Raw genomic sequence first — 17,493 nt, 5'->3', positions numbered from 1 at the left:
TCTCTCTCTCTCTCTCTCTCTCTCTCTCTCTCTCTCTCTCTCTCTCCTTTTGCACCTCACCCCCACTTATGCTCTCTCTCTCTAAAAATAAATTAATTAATTAAGTAAAAAAGATCTATCCTCTCTTTAACTCTTCATGACTTATTGATTTTAGAATAGGGAGTATATAACCTAATAGCATGTAATTTATGGGCCAACTTCATAGGAAATCAGGCAGTGAAGTAGCATGTGTCTAGGGCCTGTCTCTAACTTCTAATAACATCAAATAGGAAAGGTTGATTAGAAAGGGCTCTTGGGTTCTGCAGATATAGCAACTTACTAAGGGACAAGTCTAGTATTGTGATTATGCCCACGTCCATTCCTGAGACACTAAATGTGCATCAAATGATCTATTTTTAGATTTGGAATTCATTTTCCTTCACAAATAATGTTTTAGATCAGGGTTTTAAAAACTGGCCCGGAGAGGCCCCTGGGTGGCTCAGTCTGTTAAGCATCCGACTTCAGCTCAGGTCATGATCTCACGGTTCGTGAGTTCAAGCCCTGAGTCGGGCTCTGTGCTGACAGGCTCAGAGCCTGGAGCCTGCTTCAGATTCTGTGTCTCCCTCTCTCTGCCCCTCCGCCTTTTGCACTCTGTCTCTCGCATTGTCTCAAAAATAAACTGAACACTAAAAACACTAAAAAAAACCACTAAAAAAAATTTAAAAACTGGCCCAGAAACTGGAAGTTCAACGATTGACTCTGGTAATTTTTATTTTGAACTCCTATGTCAATAACAATCTAAAAATATTATAATGAAATAAGGCCAACAATTCCAGTGTCTGCATTTCTGTTGGTATTTGTGATAATTTTGGCATCATATCTTAAATATCTTGGGCTTATTTGTTCCATCCATATCAAATGAAGGCTGAATAATTTTAAATGATTCTATATCAATAAGGGTTTAAAATGTTTGGAAAGATGAGATGATGTAATATTGCTGTTTATATACACATGTACATATGTAGTATATATTATGACATATAGAGCCATATGCATGTTAGAGAAGCAATATAGTTTCAGGTAAGCAGCATCATTTGCCACTTGAGTTAGAGTTAATTTGGATTTTGTTGTCATTGTTCCATTTTTATTTAATTTTAAATTTTACAAGAACTATAGTATTTTGAGATTTTACCTAATTTTTAATTTATATGCAGTTAGTACAAAGTGATTAAGAATTGTTTTAGGTCAGGGGCACCTGAGTGGCTCAGGCAGTTAATTTTCAAACTCTTGATTCTGGCTCAGGTTATGATCTCATGGTCTATGGGATGGAGCCCCGCCTGCATCAGGCTCCACCCTCACAGCCCAGAACTTGCTTAAGATTTTCTCTCTCCCTCTCTCTCTCTATCCCTCCTCTGCTTGTGCTCTCTCTCTCTCTCTCTCTCAAAATAAACATTAAAAATGTTTAAAATAAACATTTTTTTAACTTTAAGTCAGTCCTAGGAATTTGAAAGGGTTTTTTTTTTTTTAATGTTTATTTTCGAGACAGAGAGAGACAGAGCATGAATGGGGGAGGGTCAGAGAGAGAGGGAGACACAGAATCTGAAGCAGGCTCCAGGCTCTGAGCTGTCAGCACAGAGCCCGATGCAGGGCTCGAACTCACGGACCGTGAGATAATGACCTGAGCCGAAGTCGGACACTTAACCGGCTGAGCCACCCAGGCTCCCCAAAAGGCTTTTCTTTTCCTTAAAACTTTTTATGTATTAATCACATTTTAAAAATACTAGTCTCGATGATATTCAGAGTAAGATACTTTAAATATTTTTTGGTATCAGTAGGCATTTGAGGGTTATATGGATGCTCTAAATACCTTTTAGAATGCTACTTCTGTTGGAAAATAATATTCAAACTTTTGTGCTGATCCTAATGGAAACAACATACATTTCTGTTTCGTTTTATCCAATCTGAATACATAGAAAATAAGAATTAAAAAAGGAAAAGAGGAGTTGTCTGTCTCAGTGAGATACTTTAATTAAAAAAAAGACTTCTTGGCTTGGGAGTGTAAAATGAATGATGATGTAAAATCTAATTTGCTTAGGGAGATAGTAAGCAGTACTTTATTGGAGTATAATGGAGGAGCCACTTGCACTCAATATTTTTTTCCTTTACTTCAATCCTCACTAACATTGGTCTGCTATTCTGACCCCTACTGTCAAGTGTGACCCACAGTATTTTTCTCCATATACTCAAAAGAAACTAACAAACCAAATGAAAAGGTCATAGCATTTAACAAATATATTTGTTTGCATGTTTATCATGTTTCTCTCCCAAGTTGATCATGCGTTTTCCATATTAACCAGATTTTTAAAAAATGTTTCTGTATTTATTTTGAGGGAGGAGGAGCAGAGAGAGAGGGAGAGAGAATCCCAGGCAGGCTCTGCACTGTCAGCATGGAGACCAATGTGGGACCTATCTCACAACCTGAGATCATGACCTGAGCCAAAATCAAGAGTTGATTCTTAACTGACTAAGCCACCCAAGAACCCCAATAATGGCCAGATTTTTTTGTCCATGACTATAATCTCATTGTCACTGATAGGGTATTTGCTGCCTGACAGTTAGGTCATGGGAACTAGCCACATCATAAACCTAGCCTTTGTCCACACTTCACACAAACTCCAACCCCTTTCCAACCAGAATGTTTTCATTACCAAGTAATGTGCAAAAGTTTCTATAGTTTGCTAAAAGTTAAATATTTGTTCATTTTGTTTTCTTTGTTTTTAATGATTCTTGTCTATATATGTTTCCTCATATTAAATGAGTCAAATTTTTATGTACTGGTTAGGCTTTATTTGGGGACATAGATTTATAAAGTGTTTGTTGCCACCTTTGATGATCCAGGTGAAATATAGATCAGCTTTATTTAAAGTATATTCTTGTTTATTTGTGTTTTCCTCATGGTTACCAACATGAGCTTCACTCATGGTTTTACAATTTCCTAAGTGCTATGTCTGTATAGGTGTAAGTGCATTACTATGAGGTGGTCTTGGTCAAATCGAACTCACAGTTCATTTGTGAAAATTAAATAATCCAATATATATTTGAAACCCAGTAGCAAGGTGTCTAGTATAGGGTCTCCCTGAAGCACGCTCTGACAAAATGATTCAAGTTCAAGTAGTTTATTTGAGAGTTGATCCCAGAAATAGTGCTAGCCAAATTGAAATATTGAGACAGTAAAGTTATCAATAAAGCTCAAAAAATGAAGTCTGCTATCACAGTGGAGGACTGGAGCTTACTCCCAAAAGCAAATCTTGAGAAAATATATTAGTACATGCTTCAGAATTATCCCACTCAGAGGGCAAGGGGGCTGAGGGGTTTGTGTACAGACCTCTGCTAGCCCACAATTGAGGTCTGCTTGCGGAAGGTTTTAATTTCCTGGCAGGTCTAGATTCCCTGGGTGGTGGAATAACTCTGTGGTTCCAATAATCAAGGGCTTTGACACAGAGATGCACATAGGTAACAACTGGAAGTTGGGAGAACACTGAATGGTTCAAGTGATGTAAGTGGGGCACTGATAGTGTACCATGGTTGGTTTCTGGGATATAATAAGTGCTCATTGTAATTAACTCATTGTTATTCATTGTATGCCCTTGTATCAGCTTTCTTGAGAATTTCTAAGTGACTTCCCAGGAAGAAAAGAAAGAAAAAAGAAAAAGGAAAGAATGGAGGGAGAGAGGGAGGAAGGAAGGAAGGAAGGCAGGCAGGCTAGAACAAATGAATAAATGAATGAACTCAACTTTTCACAACTTAGGGAGTATGTTAAGACTTGGAGAAAAATTTTTATATGTTTTATACATTTTTAATGTAATTATTTAAAAACCATATAAATACATATAAATGCAAACCCTAACATCTGTTAATAAATTGTTTTCATGAATATGGACTTTTTGTTAAGTCACATGGCTTCTTAATCATGAGATAATTTATTCCTTAGTTTTTTTCACATAATTTGTAAAGACAATGATACAAAATATTCATATTCCAATGCAAAAGTTCCATAAAGGTCTAATTACAACTGTTGAAGGGATGGCAGAGAACATCCACTCACTAGGTATTCGTTCTTAAGAAAAAGAGAGGTCTATGAAAAGGAAAAAATCAAAAAGTCAAAAAGCAAAACAAACAAACAAACAAACAAATAAAACCCAGGAGTAAGAAGCCATGTTTTTCTGTTTTCCCTTTAATTATTCACAGATAGCCAAGTTATTTTAGCTCTTGGCATGTAAGGCTTATTTATTTTCATTGCTACTTCTTAGCTCATTCCAAATAAACAGAGAATACCAAATAGATTTTAAATGATTACATTTATTTTGAAACCCACATGCATGGTAAACATAGTGGTTGTACAGCCCGCTACCTCAGAATGATTTTGTCTACTGGACAACTTACAAGCAAATACTCCATGGCTAACCTGCTTGGATTCTGTCACTTTATCCACTTTGTAATAACTACCAAAAGAGTGGCTTCTTAGCATAGACTTTTTGTATTTCTTCAAAGTGTGACATATTTATAAAAAGTTTGGTTTACAGATTAGAAAATGAGAAGCAAGCATATCAAAATCACTTGCTCAAACTGACATATTACTTACAGAATTGGAAGTCTAGTAGATAACATGGTTTGACTTAGAAAAAATTTTTTTAAATATCTTTGAATTTTCTTATTTATGAATTACTGAAAATGAATCAGCAGGTTTAAATAAACCCAGTTGGAAAATGAAATCAAAGATCTGTATGAGATTTTAATACAGAGGAGTATTTTCAAAAGTAAAATTAAGACAACAATATGGGTTAAGATTTAAATGCCTTGTCTGAGGCAACTGGGTGGCTCAGTTGGTTGGGAGTCTGATTTTGGCTCAGGTCATGATCTTGCTGTTTGTGAGTTTGAGCCCCACTTCAGGCTCTGTGCTGGGCTCTGTGCTGATAGTTCAGAGACTGGAGCCTGCTTTGGATTCTGTGTCTCCCTCTCTCAGTGCTCCTCCCCAACTCATGTCTGTCTGTCTGTCTCTCTCTAAAATAAATGAATACAAAAAAAAAAAACCACACAAATTTTTTAAAAATCTCTTTTCCAACTACTAAAGCAAATGAACCAAAAACAATAGTTCACATTTATCGGATGAGGAGGAGGCTCAGATTGTCATGTCAAAGTGGTGGTAAATTTCTCAAGCTTGTATGTAAATTTCACATAGATGTAACTTCACATAATGCTTATGTAACTGTAAAATTCTCAGTGTTATTAAGCTCTTTAGCAACTGGGAAATAGATTCTTGAACATGGAATCAAGAGAAAGATTGCTTATTGTTTTCAGTTCCGTAATCATCTCCAAGTCATATTTTATCTCAAACTGTTTACTCATCTGTAAGATAGACATCATAGTAGCTTACCTCCAGGGTTAATATGAATATTGAATGAGTTAATGAGTATAAGGATGAATTGCAAATTGTAAATTATATAAAAATGTAGAAATTATTATTATTATTATTACTACTACTACTTTCCTGTTTTAGGAGTTACTTCTCTATAGGGATTAGCCTGGAGTCTCAATGTATTATTTTTTATTTCTGTAAGCAAGACATCAAAGCGTGTGTCACTGAGTCACATATAATAACTTTCTTAATATAGATCTCATTTCTTCATTTTAAATGCAAGAGTTCTATGACTTATTTTATTTTTTTAAACTTCCACTTAACATGGATAAGAAAGACCTTATCCATGTATTTTTATTGTTGCCATATTTCACTTTTATAATCAATCAATTTAAATCCTCACTTTGATTTCCTGGATAAAATGTCAGAACCTAAACATATTTAGTATAATTTTCAATATCATATTTAACTTCTATTATTAAAACCTTCACAGTGTATATACATTTTTTTCTTAGCTTTTTCCATCATGTTTTATATCTGATTCTTTGTTATGGTTATTTATGGAATAATGTATATATATGAACTACATGTGATAGAAATAATAGCGGGTTCTAGTAACCAGTTGGTTTCATGACTTTTCCTAGATACCTCAGCATAACAAATAGCTTTTTCAGATCAATAATTTTTAGTGAATGTTACCATTGTTTTCAGAGTGATGTACTTGGTAGGGATGTGTGATTTTGTTTTGTGTCATTTTTTAAAGATCCAATCTTTTTTAAAACACTTACACTGTACTAAAGGTCACATTGCAAATACAGAAACTAGTTGTGGACTAGCAATAATAATAACTAATATAAAACAAATTTTGACAGGAACTTTCAATAATTTTCTTCCCCAATGTGATATCTAACTTAATATCTACCATCACCTGTTACAAATTTCTCACTTCATTTTTTGGTCTCTGTTTTAATAACAAATGATCTGTACATTACTACATATATTTACACAATTTTCATCTTCGTATCCTCTTGGACATTGTTTAAGTTTCACTTTTCCTTCAAATCTCAACTTACAAGGTAGTTCTTCAAGAATATTTCTCAAATTAGTGCATTCTACAGCATTGGAAATCTTTTATTCTATTTATCTGTTGTTTTTATTTTTTTAATCTTTATTACTTATTTTTGAGAGAGAGCGAGAGAGAGAGTATGAGCAGGGGAGGGGAAGAGAAAGAGGGAGACGCAGAATCCGAAGACTCCAGGCTCCGAGCTGGTAGCCCAGAGCCCAACGCGGGACTCAAACCCACCAACCGTGAGCTCATGAACTGAGCCGAAGTCAGACGCTCAACCAACTGAGCCACCCAGTCACCCCTATTCTATTTATCTTTATGTATATGTTCATTTTCCCTAAATATAAATATGCCTTTGCATGGTAGAGGTTGTGTTTTATAATTATTTTTATTCTTAGCAATACTTTGTACAAAGGGATATCACTCTTCATATGTCTTTGATTAACTTTTTTATTGAAAGTTTTAAAAGTGTTTTAGAAGGTGTACAAATCAAAGGGTATAGCTCAAGAAAATTTTCTCAAAGTGAACAAACCTACGTAACTCACACCAAGATCAGGAAATACAACACTATCAGGGCATCTGAGTGGCTCAATTAAATGTCTGACTTTGATTCAGGTCATGACTTCATGGTTCCTGAATTCAAGCCCCACATTGGGCTCTGTGCTGACATGCATTGGGCTCTTCTCAGACAACTCGGAAACTGCTTCAGATTCTCTGCCTCTCTCTCTCTCTCTCTCTGTCTCTGCCCTTCTCCTGCTTGTTCTCTCTCTTTCTCTCAAAAATAAATACATAAACATTAAAAACAAGAAATAGAACATTATCAGTAAACCGTATCCTTTTTCTGATTCATTTATGTTTTATATGAAAAGGATGCCTATGCTTCAGTCATATATATGATATATATGTGTATATATATCAGAAAGTAAATATTGTTTATTTTATGTTATCATATGGAATTATTCATGTTATCATTAATTTACTTATTATTTGATCAAACATATTGAATACATGCTTTTTAACACTAAAGATATGGAAAGAAAAGGCAGTCTCTGGCCTCAGCATTTATGAGATCTGTGATGAAGAGTAAATGATTCTGCCCTTCTTTACCTGCAGATGTATTCAGATATGCCACCCAGAGTGATATTATTCTTTGGTAGAGTTTATGCCTTTGTTCTTGGAGACCAATCTCATGGTGTGTGTAGAATAACACAGGAAAAATATCAAGGCAGTATTGTGAGGTGAAAAGTAGTAAGAAGATGAAATTTTCCACTGGACTCATTCAAGGCTTTTTACCCTGGTGGTTATTGATAAAAGGGAATAGTTACATGCATTTCTGTAACTGCAGAAACAGGAAAAAATATTTTGCAAAATATTGGTAGCTTAAATTCACAGAATGCTTTGGGCTTTCCACTAAGTAACATTAACACTGACATTACCCTATTATATTTCATAATAGAACATTCTGAAATAATAAACCCTCATAGAGGTATTGGCAGGGTAAAGATAAAAGGTATTATTTTAAATCATCTTAATATTTTAAGAGAAGTAAACAAAAAAATTTAGCTAGTTTTATTACTTTTATTGGATTTGGGGGGATGTATATGTCACTTTTGCTCGAGGACTCAGGATAAGATGTAGGCCTGAGTGGGAAGATGCACTCATGCGTGATGAACAATAATTTAGTATAGGGGCAGCGATGTTGACAGTCAGGATCTGTAAATCATTAGATAAGAAGAATTTTTTTTTTTTTTTCTCACATGGGCCCTTCATTTATTTTATTTATTTATTTAAAAAAAATTTTTTTAACATTTATTTATTTTTGAGACAGAGAGAGACAGAGCATGAACGGGGGAGGGTCAGAGAGAGGGAGACACAGAATCTGAAACAGGCTCCAGGCTCTGAGCTGTCAGCACAGAGCCCGACGCGGGGCTCGAACTCACGGACTGTGAGATCATGACCTGAGCCGAAGTCGGACGCTTAACCAACTGAGCCACCCAGGCGCCCCGTGGGCCCTTCATTTAATGCACATGTTTTTCTTACCCAACCAGTTGCCTTAAATGTTTGCAATGAAATAGTTGACCTTGAGGAATTCATTTGTCTTTGAATATTTTCATTTCTCTCTCTGCTTTTTCCAGTTCGTTCCCACCCAACACTCCTCGGTCATTAAGCCTTCTGTTTTTTTCATCTGGTGAATGTTGTTTAAAAAAAAAAAAAGAAAGAAAGAAAAGAGAAAAGAGTTTCTGTGATTATTTCATCCAATGGAATATTGTAAAGTGTAGAAGGTTAGATCTCAAGAGAGGTAATCTTTGTCAAATTAAAAAAAAAAAAAGAAAAAAATAGGTCATTCCCTCAAAATGGCTGCTTAGTCCCAGGCTTTTAAACTTGATTTAAAGAATGGGTACAGGATTGTATGGCTGCTTGCAGAGAAATTCCATAGCTATTATTTTGTAAAGGTGTGTAAACAGTGCTTTTCATTGGTAAATAAATCATGAATGGGTTCAAGGAAAACAGTGCAGTATTCCATGGATGGATTCCCTTGAGCTTCATAAATATCCTTTATAATACAGCAACATGTAAGAGTATGGTAGGATTAGATACTAGTATCGTTAATACAATGTTTGTCTTATTTACCAATGTGTATTAGTACATAATGTGCTTAGCATCAGAAATCTGTGTTGATAGAACCACAGAAATGATTGATCATCTATGCTGTGGTGTTCTTTTGTACATATTCATGAGCAAGAGTTACAGTTGAGTTGCCAGTTCATGACCCATGAGATAAGCTTCTGGGTAAAAACATCATACCTTCTACTATTTGCTAACTTCTGTTGGCTATGACATACACTTGTAAATAGAAACATGTAATTACTTGAGAAGAACATTTTTCTCAGTAGGATCCAATGAAAATATTTGATTTCAATTTAGCATTTATTTATTGAGCACCTACTTTATGACAACCACTGTGCTGAGTCCTTAGAGTGTAGTGTAAACAATAGGGATACGGCCGCTGATTTCTAGGAGCTCACTGAGCAGTGGAATAATTTTGTGAGGAAAAAGCTATTAAAGTAGTGCTGTAAGTGCTATCAATTCTGGGTAAGCACCTAAACTATAGAAAGTTTTCAAAAGAAATTCACACCTAAAGTTAGATGTAAATGATGACTTATAGTTCGTTAGCCAGGCTAAGAGGATGGAGATGCCTAGAGACAGATGGGTGGGAATGGAAGACTGGCAAGGGTAATGTGCCAGTAGAGGCAGCTTGTGCAAATATCAGTAGGAAGGAGAGATAATGGCATCTTCGCATTACAGAGAAGTGGCATATCCTGTCTCATTTGGTGATGGAGATGTGCCACTAAGTAAAGACTGCATGTCAGGCTAATGAGGTAAAACAAAGTTGGCTGCAGAAATGAGCAGATTTCTTACTAAAAGTCCAATTTTTGGCGTTCTGTCTTACATTTCTTTACTTTTTCAGGGATTAGTGCAGTGTTCTGCTTCAGTGTATTAATATTTACAAATTGTTTACTTTTTAAAGATAAAACTGGAATATTGTAAGTTTGGCTTGCCTTCCTTACACCATAATGAAAAATAATTAATATTCATGGGGATAATAGTAATTATGTAAAGTGTGATAGTCACTGGGCTAAACCCTGAAGGTATAAAGATATAGGCATGATCTATGCTCTTTAGTAACTTATGGCCTATACAATATGCAGAAGTCTAATTAGCCCTATTCTTTACTACTCATAGACCTTTCCAAGCATATCATTGTAGGTATACCTAGGTAGAGGAGCTCTATCCTTGCTTGAACTCCAGAGTCTCGTGTTATGTCTTCAAAACTTTGCTACTCTTTTATGATTGTTCTGCATAAAAACACATAAAGTCAGAAGGAGAAACATGAGGAACTGAAAATCGTTTGAATGATGATATTCGTTGACATAATTACAGAATTGCATTTTAAAATGGCATTCTTAGGGCGCCTGGGTGGCTCAGTCAGTGAAGTGTCTGACTTTGGCTCAAATCATGACCTCATGTTTCCCGAGCTCAAGCCCCGCATCAGGCTGTCTCCTGTCAGCACAGAACTTGCTTCAGATCCCCTCTCTCTCTCTGCAACCTCCCCTGCTCTCTCTCTCTCTCTCTCTCAAAAATAAAATAAACGTTAAAAAATAAAAAAAAAAAAATTAAAATGACATTCTTATCACTACAATGCCTTCTTAGATATTTCTGGGAATAATATTTATTTTGCCTGAAGTAAGTTTTACTATCAGTTTATCTTTCTCTCTCATGCTAAAGGTTTTCTTCACATGTTTGGTAATCTTGTTTCCACATTGTTTTGAAGAGAGGAACAGATTGTATGGGAGTTGTCATGCTTATCAGCACAGTGTATAGATTGGAAAGCTTTGACAGGAAACTAAGCATAATACAATTGTCTGGAAAATACTATAGTGGCAGAGGATCTATTCTGGAGTATCCCAAACCCACTGGTTTCTCTGGTTCTTTCCAGATTATTCAATTATTATAAATTTCTTAATTTTTTGCAGTTAAATATTTTACTTTTTTTTTTTTCCTGAAGAAGATATCTCTAGCTGTCTGGTAGTTCACAGCTTTGAATATACACAATAGACACAAGCAGATGTGGAGATGAAATACTTCGCCTTTAAAACATGACTCTGTTTTCTGATTGATTTTTCACTCCTGTCCTGCATCCTACTTTCTGTTTCCTAATCCAAAATCCCTGTCATTGTTTTGTCTCAGCAATCACCTTCCTTTCTAGTTCCTCCACATACCCTTTGATCTCAACTCTCCACTTCACTTCCTCTCTTGCTGTTTATTCTTCAGTCTCCTTTCTGTTGTCCAGAATTTTGTGAAATTTTCTTGTCTGCTGATATTCTTTCACCTGCCTTCCTCCTTTCTTTTTTTTTTTTTTTGATGTTTATTTATTTTTGAGACAGAGAGAAACAGAGTGCAAGTGGGGGAGGGTCAGAGAGAGAGGGAGACACAGAATCTGAAACAGGCTCCAGGCGCTGAGCTGTCAGCACAGAGCCCAATGCGGGGCTCGAACCCACGAACCGTAAGATCATGACCTGAGCCGAAGTCTGACGCTTAACCGACTGAGCCACCCATATATTATATTTATATTCCTTATATTTATATTTATATTCCTTATATTTATATTTATATTATATTTATATTCCTCCTTTCTATAATAAGCCTTTCTACCTCCCCAATTCTCCTTTAAAGATCAGATAATCTCAGAAACAGAGCTACAGAGAGTGGATTTAGCCCTGATTAAAAAATAAAAACAAACAAAGAAACAATTTAGTCTGCCCCAGAAAGACAGATGGTCTAAAAATTACTGCACAATCTTTGTGCACAATGCTGTTTAGTTGGGCCCAGGCTTCTTCTAGATTGCAGGACCTCAATGTTTTCTACCAACTGATGCCTGCTCCTTTAGCCTTTGCTCAGGGATGAAGTAGGAGATTGGTTTCTCAGATCATCATATTGAATCAGAAGCTGGCACAGTTTGGAAGGAATATATAGAAGACTGGACAGTGTATAATTTTGAAATAGCAATATTATTCTTTTTTTATCTTAATGTAAACTATATTCTGTTCTTCCTGAGGAAGCTCTGTACCTGTGGACTTCAGGAGAGTAAATCAGATGAAAATTTGGACCAGTTATTAGGTAGAGTCCATACAATTTCTGGAGGAATTCACTGCCACCCCTAGCCCCACAAGGAAAGAAGGGCATTGTAAGTTTAAAAAATGACTCATTAGGGGCACCTGGGTGGCGCAGTCGGTTAGGCGTCCGACTTCAGCCAGGTCACGATCTCGCGGTCCGTGCCCCGCGTCAGGCTCTGGGCTGATGGCTCAGAGCCTGGAGCCTGTTTCTGATTCTGTGTCTCCCTCTCTCTCTGCCCCTCCCCCGTTCATGCTCTGTCTCTCTCTGTCCCAAAAATAAATAAACGTGGAAAAAGAAATTAAAAAAAAATGACTCATTATAGAGTAGATTAAATTTCCAATTCATGATACTGCCAAAATCTTTGAATTCCAAAGATACAGACATATGAGAGTGATAAGAGGAAACATGCCTTCAGTTTTTAGCGGGTGTTATACCTGAATTTCTTACTGTGGCTGAAAATCAAATCTAAGTTTTTTCATAGTTGTTTGTTTGTTTGTTTGCTTGTTTTGAGAAGATAATGTTCACATAGAAGAAGAAGGCAAAATTGGTTCTTTTGGTGGCTTTAATTGATTCCCATGGCAATTGTAACAAGTGTGAGTATGACTTTGTGACAATAGGTGATGATTGATATGCTTGGACAAGAATCTTTACTGAAATCTTTTACTTATGGAGAAAACCACAACTTAACCTTTCTTCGTGGAAAAACATCTCATTTAGAACCCCAGATAGATTGCACAATCAAATGTAATCATACATTCTAGTACTTAACAGAACTTTCTTTTAACCAGTGTCCTGCCTTCAATTTAATTGCTTTATATGCATGTATTTTTGGCACCAGAAAGACCCATGTTTTTAAATAATAGATTTAGGGGTGTCCGGGTGGCTCAGTCAGTTAAGTCTCTGACTCTTGATTTTGGCTCAGGTCATAATCTCACGGTTTTTGAGGTTGAGAGCCCCGTGGATGGTTCCATGCTGATGGTGTAGAGACTGCTTCGGGTTTTCTCTCTCCCCTATTTCTGCGTCTCTCTCTCTCTTCCTCAGAATAAATAAATAAATATTTAAAAATAAAATAAATAAAATAACATAAAATAAAATAATAAATTTCATAATAATATCCTGAGTATAGTCAAGGGTGGAGACAATACAGTATCTCTGGCAAAGCCCTGAGATACAGGAGTTGCACTTGCTAGCAAAAGTAGTTGTGCAGATTACAGCATTCCCAAATAGAAACAACTTTTCCTGCTCATTCAAAACAGAGGTGCAGTTTTACACAGATAAGAGCCTATCCTTATCCTCCTCTCACACGAGAATTAATAGTTATTCAGCAAGCTCAACCAACATCTGCAAGAAATAGGAGGTTAGCATAGGTCACCTATCAATGTTAGCACTTGTGACTTACATAATTTGAAGATGGAGGCAGTATGTATGGAAAGCGATGAAGGCAAAAGCACAGCTTAGAAGTTAGATACAAGTTAGAGGGAAAAATCCACAAAAATGAGTATTTTCTGTTTTGGTTATTAAATGAAGAAAACAATAATAATTTGATTTATTTTAATGTCATTCTTTCACTGTGGTCAGATACCTATGTGTAGTAGATATATCGGATAGTATTGGTACTGGGCTTGAAATACAAGGACAGCATATTCGAATAAGCAGGAGATTTTTATTACAAAGTAACGTTACACTAATGCACTCAGCCTACAAAGTGCATGGAATGAGGCCTTATTAGATCTAAGTTATTTATGAAGATGAAAAGTCTGAGAAAATCACTGTTACCTATTGCATATGATTAAAAGAAACTGATCCCCTTTATTCAGGTCAAAAGCAATTTAACTCACCCATTTTCAGTGGAAGAGCTCAGAAAATCATGTCTTGAGTATAATTCTTAAAATATGTAAACTTATTTTATATGCCATTAATGTGTTTGTTTGCTTTTTTTGGAGAAAAATATAAGGCAAATGTCCTTTCCAAGGGGAAAAGTACTAATAATATTTTTAATAAATATGTAGCCCTACCTTATAATTATAGTCATGACAGTAGGAACCTTTACACAATATCCTATGTTTAGGCAATTGTGATTACTATCTTACATACCTATCTCAGTGACCTTCTAAATATATGACTTGATGTCCTGGTATAAATTCTTCAGAAAGTTTGTAGAAATTTTAGTATATTTTTAATTGGAACAAGCCCTCGTTCTATTTATCTTCTTCTGTTATATTAATTTATCCCTTATTTCTTGGTCTTCAGAAATCTAGTGTTGGTGACAGGAACCCATTGACCTAGATCACATATATCCATTAACAATTATTTCTTGCTAGACACCATAGAGCATATGGTTATATGCTCTTTGTTTTACTATAAGCTTTCAATTCTTCCCTTGAATTAGATTGATCCTAAATTCTTTCATTGGGCAAAGATATCTATGGTTTGAGAAAATAGAAAAGATGGAGATAATTTTCTCTTGTCACTAGGTCTTCAAATTCAATCGCAAGTTAACGGTAACCCACTGTGCCTATATGTCATAAATCTGCTGCCTGCTTATAGTGATGCTTGATGATCCACAACAGGATTCTCATATAGACACTGGTCATCACTCCTTGGTAGTAGCTGTTTTACCAAAACTGCAACAGTAAAATACAAACACTTCTCTGTCATCCTCTCCATTCATAGCATTTTCTTTGAAATAAGATAGCATCATTAACTTACAGAGAAGGAGCTTATATTATTTTTTCTCTCTTTACATTGTCTATATCAAGTAGATACTCCTCTCCATATTTAAACAATTCTTAGTTTCAGCTCCACACTCTCTATTAGCCATGCCCCAATGCCAATAGCAGTTCTAATATTGGTAGCCCATCTCTGGTAAGAGAATGAGCCTGTCATTATTCTTTATGATCCTGTATTGTAATTTTCTGTTATCTCTTCTCTATTCATACTGTATAAGAAATTTCACTAATAAAAAAATGAACCAGCCTGCTATTATTGTCAATTTAAAAGCAATATCCTCATATACTTCATAAAATTATATTTCATAAGCACATAACAATTTGAATATTTAATATGAAACTTTAATATCAATTCATAAGCATATAACAATTTGAATATTTAATATGAAAACTTCATATTAACCTGAGATGATAATGAGTTACCTACTGCTGCATAACACATTGACCTTGTAAAATTTATCAACTGCTTTTTCTGAGCCAATCAATCAATCCACATACATTTTCAAGTAATTTTTTTTCCTCTGATGAATCACTTTCAACTGATTTCCTACTCACTAAGTCGGTGTGACCTCAAAGATGATGTGCTTTCTCTTGTAAATTAAAATACTTTATGGAACATGCAGCTGGGAGTTGGCTTAGGGGCAGTAATCTCCACAGAGTCAAAGTAATTTGTAGAAAATCTCCCATATTCCACATCTTCCCATTCATGGTACCTTCAGGTTATGACATTGCAAACAGATGATAAATGTATTCAGACATTATCAGCTGCTGCTATTTTAGCATGAGTTGGTTTAAACAATTACTCTGATAACAAGTCTATGAAGTACAGAGAAAGTCTGTCTTCTAAAATACTGTATGGCAAGTTAGTAAGGAAATATAAAAGGAACGGGGGAAAAAAACAATTTGGAAAGACAATTGCAATATTAGTGATGTAAATAATTTTTTGAAATATAACTTTCTCATGTGTCTTACCATAGGTTCTTTTGATTTTTAGTGTTTCTTGGATCCAGTTCCCCTGTCAAGAAGTAGAATTACCTTGTCTCTTGACTATATTATTGTACATTTTTTAAGAAGTAAATTTTAGATAGGACTCCTCTTATCCCAAATGCTAAACATAAACAATGAATACTAAATTTGAGGGGTGCCTGGGTGGCTCAGTCAGTTAATTGTCCAACTTCAGCTCAGGTCATGATCTCATGGTTTGTGAGTTTGAGCCCTGCGTTGGGTTCTCTGCTGTCAGCTCAGAGCCTGAAGCCTGCTTCCTAGTCTGTCTCCCTCTCTCTCTGCCCCTCCCTTACCCACACTCTGTCTCTCTTTCTCTCTCAAAAATAAATAAACATTAAAAAAATGAAAAAAAAATAAAGTAAAAGCAATTTGGTTGTTGGAAATTATAAGTGGTCATTTTTCTTCCTATTATATATAATTTAGACAAGATAACATTTCACCTTAAGTCTAGTGAAAAATACTTTTATTATTGGTGCTGATATTTTGTTAGTTTTCTTTTTCATCAATTCTGAGTAACTGTGGGTTTAGAGAATTTTTTATTTTATTTATTTTTTTTTCAACGTTTATTTATTTTTGGGACAGAGAGAGACAGAGCATGAACGGGGGAGGGGCAGAGAGAGAGGGAGACACAGAATCGGAAACAGGCTCCAGGCTCTGAGCCATCAGCCCAGAGCCCGACGCGGGGCTCGAACTCACGGACCGCGAGATCGTGACCTGGCTGAAGTCGGACGCTTAACCGACTGCGCCACCCAGGCGCCCCTAGAGAATTTTTATATTAAAATAATTCAATCGAATTACTTCATCATCATCATTTTTATTATTTAACTACTTATGGTCACTCAAATACAATTTCTGAAGGGAAAAATTGTTTCTTTCCTTTGAAATAGCTTGACATAATTTTGAGTTACTATTTAGTGGTTTTTATTATTTTTTTAGCTCTAGCAAACTAGTGAATTGCATCTTCTACTTTAAATCCTTTTTCTCCCCACCTAATTAAAAGATATCAAGACTGCTATTCCTATCCCTCCTTTTAACTCCTTCTTTGTTTTATTGTAGTGCTATTATAAATACAAAGAATACTGAAGCAAAAAAAAAAAAAAATTACATGCCTTTACCTATAAATACGTCTTTCTGAACATCATACAAAGAATAATTCTCCCTCTTGGCCTGTTCAGTTTGAGACTGGTTGGGTGGTCATTTAACAGCTAGTGGCACTGTTAAACTTTGCAAATACCATTTATTTTCTTTCTTCTCTTATTCCGTCCTTCCTTTCTATACTATTTTATTTAATTTATTTTAAAGTTTTTATTTATTTATTTTGAGAGGGAGAGAAAGCACCCAAGTGGCAGAGGGGCAGAGAGAGAGGAAGAGAGAGAAAATCCCAAGCAGGCTCCACACTGTCAGTGCAGAGTCCAATGTAGGGCTTGAACCCAAGAACCATGAGATCATGACCTGAGCCAAAACCAAGAGTGTTAAGCCACCCAGGCTCCCTTATTTTATGTTATTTTAGAGAGAGAGAGACAGAGAGAGAGAGAGAGAGAGAGAGAGAGAGAGAGAGAACAAGCTGGGGAGAGGGGCAGAGTGAGAGGGAGAGAGAATCTTAAGCAGGCTCCATGGTGAGT

At 35.6% G+C, this 17,493-nt stretch overlaps 1 protein-coding gene across 4 annotated transcripts in view; it reads left to right on the top strand.

The window, feature by feature from the left end:
• LRP1B (LDL receptor related protein 1B) overlaps positions 1–17,493 on the top strand; it is a 1,898,953-nt gene that overhangs the window by 254,793 nt on the left and 1,626,667 nt on the right. The window lies entirely within an intron of this gene.

Source organism: Herpailurus yagouaroundi, unplaced genomic scaffold (assembly GCF_014898765.1).
Source record: "Herpailurus yagouaroundi ecotype Mexico unplaced genomic scaffold, PumYag 140, whole genome shotgun sequence".
In the NCBI taxonomy this organism is placed as follows: Eukaryota; Metazoa; Chordata; class Mammalia; order Carnivora; family Felidae; genus Herpailurus; species Herpailurus yagouaroundi.
This window is presented reverse-complemented; position numbering and strand designations above follow the sequence as displayed.